We start from the raw sequence: 9,161 nt of genomic DNA on the forward strand, positions 1-9,161 counted from the left end.
TGACTAGTCTGCTAGGTGAGGGACATAGAATGCTTGGGAATATGATGATTAGAATAACAACAGGTAATCCTATTACTATTGGGGTGATGAAAGAGGTGAATAGATTTTTGGCTCAGTTAATCTCACAGTCAAGGGATTGAGCCCCACGTGAGGCTGGGCACTGAGCATGGAGCCTGGAGCCTGCTTGGGATTCTCTCTCTCCCTGCTCCTCCTCCACTCACACACATTCTCTCTCTCTTTCACAAAATAGATAAATAAACTTAAGAAAAAAAGCAGAAATCTTACTTTGCCCAGAGGTCATCCTGCCCATTTTAACATAAGCTTTTTGGTAGCTATTCCCTTGGTTGAGTTGAAATCTCAAATCAAAGGCTTTCACCCATTGATCCTAGTTCTAACCAGGACCATACAGAACAAATCCAAACGGTCTACCACATTATGGTTCTTAAGTATTTCCAGGCAGCTTGCTTGTGTGATCAGAAGTCACTGAGCTCAGGAATATTGTGTACTTAGCCCATGCTGGCGCATGGTAGCACTTCAAAAATGGTAGCTGTATTAGTTGTATTATCAGACTGCCTTTGAGCCATTCTTTTCTTCATAAGTCAAGCCCTTTTAGATTCACTGGTGTCTCAGAATTAACCAAAAACAGATGGACAACTGAAGATGTCCTTCCTTTACCCTCCACTACCTGAACTTTACCTTTGTTAAGTGCCAAATCATTCTTTAAGACTTGATTCAAGGTATTTTCTCTTTGAATCTCTTTTCCCTCCTCTAAGGAGAACTGATCACTCCCATTTCTTCACTTGAATTGACACTTAATACAATCTGTATTTCTTTTAGAACTCCCCCATACCCATACGCACTTCTCCCCCCCCCCCCCATTACCTAGAATGCTGAACTTCTCTTGGTATCTGTATGTCAAGCAGAATGCCTGGAACATAGCATGTGGTAAATATTTGTTAGTGGAATGATAACATTTTTGGGTGTCATGTTATACAATATTTATTTATGCTGTATTATCTCTCATGATACACCAAGACGATTCCATTCATGTCACCTAGAAATCATTTCACCCACTGCTGTGTTTGGCCACCAGTCTCTCATCTCTCTCGTCAGCAGTGGTGAGGTGGAGAGCTTTTTCTTGGGAAAGAGAAATCCATGTCTTGTTGCCTTTGCCAATGACACAAGTGTTGGGGAGCTGGGTGGCAAAGCTATTGCCACTGGCATCTTTCACATGAACCACATCAAAAGAAGCAGAGTGTCTCTATCAGCGATCACACCAGTTCTTCACAGGTTAGCACCTCCAGTCACCATACACAAGTCACCAGTGTCAAACTTGATGAAATTGGTAATCTTGCTGGTGTCCACATCATTCTGAATGGTGTTGTTCACCTTGATGAGGGAATCAAGGTAGTGGATGGGGTGAGAATCATGGGTCACCAGTTGAGGGATTCCTTTGGTTCCCACAAAGATCTTTCTCACTTTACACAACATGTACATGGCCACCCTTGGTATCAAAGATTAGACTGAAATTCTCGACAGTTTTGTCAGTGCTGACGACCTCTATAAACCAGTAGGGTAGGTTATATCAGTTTGGACCTTGCCATCCATCTTGATGAACTGCTGCATGCACATCTTCTTGATTTCATCTTTTGTTAGGGCATACTTAAATCTGTTCCTTAGGAAAATGATGAGAGGGAGACATTCTCTCAGCTTGTAAGGACTGGCAGATGGGCGAGGAGCAAACACAGAATCCAATTTATCCATAATCCAATGCTTTGCAGCTGCTACACACTACGAATGCTTCATGGGACCAAGAGCCATGGTTGCCTAGGCATGAAACGAAGACTGCCAGGTGCCTGGCTGGTTCAGTCAGAGGAGCGTGCGACTCTTGATCTTGGGGTTGTGAGTTTGAGTCCCACACTGGGTGTAGAGATCACTTAAAAAATAAAACATTAAAAAAGAAAAGAAAAGAAAAAGAGACTTCCTTCTTCCAGTGTGCTGATAAAATAGCTAGGTTATACAACTTTTATAGCTGGATGGAAATTTTAAACATTTCTTCTATGCCTCATTCCTCCATTTCAGTGATTTTCGACCTTGACTTCATATTGGAAGGTATTGCAAGTTTAAAAAAGATCCTGAGGGCTGAATTCTAGCTACAAAGATTTCGATGTAATTGGCCTGGGGTGTAGCCTGGGCATCAATATATATATATATATGTAAATTTAATTTAATTTTTTAAATAGTTTATCGTCAAGTTGGTTTCCATATAACACCCAGTGCTCATCCCCACAAGTGCCCTCCTCCATGCCCATCGCCCCCCCCCCCCCCCCCCCCCCCCCCCCTCAAATTTGTTCTCGGCATTCAAGAGTCTCTCATGGTTTGCCTCCCTCCCTTTCTCCCACTATTTTCCCCCTTCTTCTCCCCCACGGTCCTCCATTAAGTTCCTCCTAATCCTCCTATACGTGCAAACATATGGTATCTGTCCTTCTCTGCCTGACTTATTTCGCTCAGCTTAACACCCTCAAGTTCCATCCATGTTGCTACACATGGCCAGATTTCATTCTTTCTCATCTGGGCATCAATATTTTTAAGTACTATATCTTAGGCTGCTAATTCCAGTATGCAATCAAAATATTCCCTTTTTGTTGATAAGGAAATTGACTTCCAGAGGGGCCATGTGTCCTGCCCATGCTACACAGTGGGTAGAAGCGAACAAAGAACTCAGGTCTCCTGATTCCTGTTACAACATACTGTTTATCGCATATGAGCAGTACTATTCATGTTTGCCTCACAGACACCCTTCTCCACTGGGCCACTGGGGAGCAGCCCTTGGTTCATAGGCAAGTGGTGCTTACTAACCTTCCAATTTTAGGACAAAAGACTGAAAGCAGCTTTCACGATTTTGAAATATTATGAAATAGTAATTTTGTTGTGTGGAAAAACAGTATCACTTTCCTCATTGTCATTTTAGCAAAGGGAATAATCTTACCTTTTATGACAATATACTCCTCCTGTGGGACTTAATAAAAGTAACTTCATTTTGAATGAAAACAAAATGCAGTCTGTAAATTTTTTCATTTATGACCGAATTGGCCTTTGTCAGAGAAGGATGTTTACCAGCAACCTAGGATATAATGTTTAAGGCAGATTGTTGTTGCCTCCGCCCTAGGGGAGGGGGACCTGTCCTGCACCACCATTCAAATACTTGTCCAAACCTCCTAAGACTTGACTGAGTGGTATTTTTACTGATACCACTCTCCTAGGTCCAACTGAGGACCTATCAGGTCAACCCACTTACAGACAGTAGAGAGATTATGTTCTGGTTATCTATTGCCACGTGACAGATTAATCTGAAACCTGGCAGCCTAAAACATGTCTCTACTTTTGAGGAGCAGGACTCAGATGACTAATTTCTCAGTTCCAGGTGACACTACTTGAGATCACTCAGAGATGATCAGCTGGCAGTTAGGTTGCTCTGGAAGGCTCAAGATGGCTTCAGTCACACGTTTGGTTCCTGCAGGCTGGCTGGAAGGTCAGGATCATCTGGGTCTGGGGCCTCTCCAATGATGGTCCCAAGGTCTGAGGACTAGGATGACCTTCTTTTTCTTCTCTTTCTCTCCCCCTTACTTCTACTCTTTCTCCTTCCCTTCTTTTTTAATATATGGTTTAGCTTGCCAATTTTTTCTTAGATTTTTTATTGTGGTAATATATACATCACATAACATTTACCACTTTAATCATTTTAAAGTTTCAGTTCAGTAGCATGAATTCAATTCACAATGTAGTAAATCATCCGTCTACTTCCAAAATTTTTTCATTGCCCCAAGTAGAAACTCTGTACCCATTAAGCGATAACTTCCCATTTCTTCTCCTTCCCAGCCCATGGTAACTCTAACCTACTTTCTGCCTCTATGACTTTGCCTATTCTAGATTCATCATATTTTTATGTCTGGCTTAGTTCATTTAGCATACTGTCTTCAAGGTTCATGTATGCTTTTACATGTGTCAGAATCTCATTCTTCTTTAAGGCTGAATAATATTCCATTGCATACGCACCACATTTTGTTCATTGCTGATGGGCACTTGGGTTGTTTCCATCTTTTGGCTATTGTGAATAATGCTGCTGTGAGCACGGGTAGACAAATATCGCTTCAAGTCCCTGCTTTCAATTCCTTTGGGTATATACATAGGAGTAGAAGTACTGGATCATATAGTCATTCTTTTTTTTTTTTTTTTTTTTTAATTTTTAGTTGAGAGGGAGAGTGTGAGTGCCTGCACACACGAGCCAGGGAGAGACAGGGAGAGAGAATCCTAAGCAGGCTCCTTGCTGTCAGCACAGAACCCCACATGCGGCTTGATCTCACCAGCCATGAGATCATGATCTGGGCTGAAATCAAGAGTTGGACGCTTAACCAACTGAGCCACCCAGATACCCCATTTCTTTATGTTGCCTTTTGGGAGCTGCCAAACTGTTTTCCATAGCAGCTGCATCAGTTTTACACTCCTATCAGCAATGCATGAGCGTTCCAATTTCTACACATCTTCACCAACATACTTTATTTTCTGTTTTTTAAAATTAATAATCATCCTAATGGGTGTGAAGTGGTATCTTATTGTGGTTTTGATATGTATTTTCCTAATGGCTAGTGATACTGAGCATCTTTTGATGTTTACTGGACATTTGTATGTTTTATTTGGAGAAAAGTTTATTCAAGTCCTTTGCCCATTTTTAAATTGGGTAATTGTGTTGTTGTTGTTAAGTTGTTTATTTGGACTTCTTACATGACATCTAGTGGTGTTCAGAGAGAGCATTCCAAGAGATCCAGGTGGAAACTCCCTGACTTCTTATGCTTAGCTTCAGAAGCCTCACGACCTCACTTCCACTGTATTTTATAGGTCACGCAGGTTCCTGAGGTCAGCCCACACTCTAGGGGAGGGGTAGCAAAATGTCTGTGGCCATCTTTAATCTACCAGAGTATAATATTAAAATTAACTAAAACAGGGGCACCTGGGTGGCTCAGTCGGTTAAGTGTCCGACTTCGGCTCAGGTCATGATCTCACAGTTCATGGGTTCAAGCCCTGCGTCGGCCTCTGTGCTGACAGCTAGCTCAGAGCCTGGAGCCTGCTTCGGATTCTGTGTCTCCCTCTCTCCCTGACCCTCTCTCTCTTTCAGAAATAAATTTAAAAAATTAAAAAAAATTTTAAAAAAATTTTTAAAAAAATTTTTAAAAATAAAATTAACTAAAACAATCCAAATGTTTGAATAATAGTACTAATAATAAAGACTGGTGCTACAACTTTGGATTAATATGGTTTCTTTTCTCCGGAAGTCTTGAAGGGCTTTCACCCATAAAAGCCTTCACTATGGCATTTCCCCATATTTTAGATTGCTTTACTTATGATATAGAGATGAACACAGTTCCTTGATTTATAAAATCTACCCAGTTTATCTGCTCTATAATGACAGGGTGAGGCAGGAGGCCTGGGTTTCCATCTCGGATCTGCCAATAACTGGATGACGGCCTCTCTGGGAGGATGACCTAGGGTTCCCCAACTTCTGGCTTGGGTCCTTCTAGCTTGAACACATTGATGTTTTAAGAAGGAAGATGAGTTGATCAAGGATTGGGATATAGAAAATGTCTAAGTACGGAACAATTCGTTGCTTAGAAATATTCCCACATGTCATTTATTCCCTGGGACAGAGAAATGACTTCAGCTTAATGGCAATTATTATAAGATTAAAAAGTAGCATTAGTAAACAGACACACACAGTCACCATGGGAGCTGAAGCAGAGCTGAAGACGTGTCTGGAGCATTGAGGCAGAAGGGCAAGAACATAAGAAACAGAGCAGTTCACAGGTCAGCCAGGTGCAAGAGAACAAGGAATATGTTTTTTTTTTTTTTTTTAAATCAATATCTTAGTCCTAAGAGTGGTGTATAGGAACTAGATCTGCAAACAGTGGCTACAGTCGTAAAACAAAATATACAGCAATAGGATGGGGCAGGGCGAGGAGAGAGGGCACCGAACATTTGTAGCATGTGTCTTTCATATGCCCAGTGAAAGGGCCAGTTGTTTTTGCACTGAGCTTATTTGATTTTTGTGGGCAACCATAAGAGTTAGCCTTATTTTCCCTTCCCTCCTGTTTTAGAAATGAGGACACTGATGTGCAGCATTCTGGCCATCATCCCACAGAGAGAGGCCTGGGAGATATCAAAGCTCATTTTTCCTGCATCAAGCTGCCTTCAACAAGCCAAGAAGCCATTGTTCACCAAACAGGAGAACAGCATTTGGAAGGATTCTTATTAGACATTATTTCTCTCAACCTTAACACATAATCACCGGAGCGCCTGGATCGCTCAGTCGGTTAAGCATCTGCCTTCGGCTCAGGTCATGATATCACGGCTCATGGGTTTGAGCCCCGCATCGGGTTCTGTGCTGACAGCTAGCTCAGAGCCTGGAGCCTGTTTCAGATTCTGTGTCTCCCCCTCTCCTTTTGCCACTCCCCTACTCATGCTCTGTCTTTGTCTGTCTCAAAAATAAATAAAACAAAAAAATACATAATCACCATCAATTTTTAGTGATCTGCTAAGTTCTCTTGAAAAACGAGAGGAATGTATCATTTCAAGCTTGATTTGGAGGATCACTCACCAGCTGCTTCTATTTGCAAAATTTTCCACCACCGTCTGTTAATCTCAAGTAGATAAAAATGACCCTTAATGGAAGAGATCATTTTATTTTATTATTATTATTATTATTATTTAAATATTTTATTTTTTAAAAGGTAATCTCTATACTCAACACAGGGCTTGAACTCACAACCCCAAGACCAAGAGTGAAAACTCTACCGACTAAGCCAGCCAGGTGCTCTGTAAGAGATAATTTTAGTAATTTAATTCTTTTTCTTTTTAATAGACTTAAATTTTTTAAAATGTTTTATTTATTTCTGAGAGAGAGAGAGAGGCAGTGTGAGCAGGGGAGGGTCAGAGACAGAGGGAGATACAGAATCCGAAATAGGCTCCAGGCTCTGAGCTGGCAGTCAGCACAGAGCGCAACGCGGGGTTCGAACCCACACACTGTGAGATCATGACCTGGGCTGAAGTCAGACACTTAACCGACTGAGCCACCCAGGTGCCCCCTTAAATTTTTTTTAATGTTTAGTTTAATTCTTTTTTTAAAGTTTTTAAAAAAATTTATTTTGAGAGAGAGAGAGAGCATGAACAAGGGAGGGGCAGAGAGGGAGGGAAAGAGAGAACCCCAAGCAGGCTCCGTGCTGTCGGCACAGAGCCCCATGCAGGGTTTGATCTCATGAACCATGAGATCATGAACTGAGCCGAGATCAAAAGTTGGACACTTAACCGACTGAGTCACCCAGGTGCCCCGGAAAGTTAATTCTTCAAAACACATGCAAGTTATGGATGGACTTCAAGGACATCTATACTGAGATGAAAGTTTCCTGTTTCTTCCCTATCTGGCCAGGACTGCTGCTTTGTATTACTGCAGGATTATAGGCCCTGCAGCTTCTCTTAGCTCTCCCCTAGGGGAAGGGGCTTTCGTTTCTACCCCTTCCACAACAGAAGTAGTTGATCTTTGCCTCTGTCCCTAAATGGGAGACTTTGCTACCCTCTCCTGCCCCTGAGCTGCTCAAAGCTTTTTGTTTTCTATGAGAGAAGGCTTGGGGGAAGTGGACTATATTTCATACCTGTTCCTCAGTGGTACCTGATCATTACCTGCATGCCTGAGCCCCAAAGGGGATTCTCTCTAATCCCTTGCTCTTCCCCCAATCTCCCTTGTGATGATCTGGTGGATAACAGCGTAGGACTAAGTGCGATGTTCCTTATCAAAGTTTGTGATTCCCTCGTTTTCTGAACTGAAACAGCCCTCATTCAGTCTTTAAAATTTTGTTGAAAGTGTAGCGGTTTTCTTCTTACCTACCTTAATGGTGGCCATTCCTTACTTCCATGCTGTGACAAAGGTAGAAATACACGTGTTCGTTTTTTTCTTGGAGCGGTTTGCCACTCTTTGGAATTTAATTCATTCAGTTGCCTTGTGTACTCAGGACCCTAATGGATTCAAGAAAAACTATGATTTTGTAGATTATCTGTTTTTCTTGTTCTTAGGATGGGAACAATATTCTCTTGAAGCTTTCCAGATCCTAAGCAGAAGTGGAACTCTAGGGGTACCTGGTTGGCTCAGTCGATAGAGCATACACCTCTTGATCTTGGGGTTGTAAATTCGAGCCCCATGTTGGGTGTAGAGATTACTTAAAAATAAAATCATAGCTTCAAAGCCTCAAAGGACAGGCTGATTCCTCATTAGGGGCTAATTTGGCTGGTGACTTGAAGATGAGGCCAATACTCATTGACCATTCCAAAAACCCTAGAGCTGTTAAGAATTATGCTCAATCTACTCCGCCTGTGCCCTAATGGAACAACAAAGCCTGTGGGTGAAATCACACCTGTTTACAACATGGTTTACTGATTATTTTCAGCCCATTGTCGAGAACTAGTGCTCAGAAAAAAAAAGATTCCTGCACACGGGCAATGTACTTGGTCACCCAAGAGCTCTGATGGAGATATACAATGAGATTAATGTTGTTTCCATACCTGCTAATACAGCATCCATTCTGCAGCCCAGGGATCAAGGAGTAATTTTGACTTTCAAGTCTTATTATTTAAGATATGCATTTCATAGGTTGCAGATGCCATAGGTAGTGATTCCTCTGATGCATCTGGGCAAAGTAAATTCAAAACCTTCTGGAAAGGGCTTCATTTCACTGTGATTATCTGGGTTCTTTCTTCTCCTGTATGTTGGCTTTATTTTCAAGCTGGCTTTTGTCCTGGTAGAGAGATGGCTGCCGCAAGCAGAGAGGCTTTCCCTGATCTCCCTAACTAAATTAGAGCCTTCCTGTTCTAGCTCAAAGTACCCTACACTTTTCCTTCATAACACTTATCACCTTTAAATTATACACTTATTTGTCCCTGGTTCCTCTACTAGACTCTCAGCCATGTGACAGAAGGGACCACGAATTTTTCTCTGCACAGGTCCTTAGCTGGCACGTAATAGGCACTCTGTGAAAATGTGTGAAATGAATGAATAGATTCATCTCAACTTCTATTCAATAAGAGAAATCTTACTTTGATCAGTTTCAAAATTACTATCG

The 9,161-nt window shown here is 41.7% G+C and overlaps 1 pseudogene; it reads right to left on the reverse strand.

The window, feature by feature from the left end:
* Positions 1 to 1,066: 1,066 nt before the first annotated feature.
* Positions 1,067 to 1,821, reverse strand: LOC120243897 (annotated as a pseudogene).
* Positions 1,822 to 9,161: the final 7,340 nt, after the last annotated feature.

This window comes from Hyaena hyaena, unplaced genomic scaffold (genome assembly GCF_003009895.1).
Source record: "Hyaena hyaena isolate Hyena2069 unplaced genomic scaffold, ASM300989v1 scaffold_359, whole genome shotgun sequence".
NCBI classification, from domain to species: domain Eukaryota; kingdom Metazoa; phylum Chordata; class Mammalia; order Carnivora; family Hyaenidae; genus Hyaena; species Hyaena hyaena.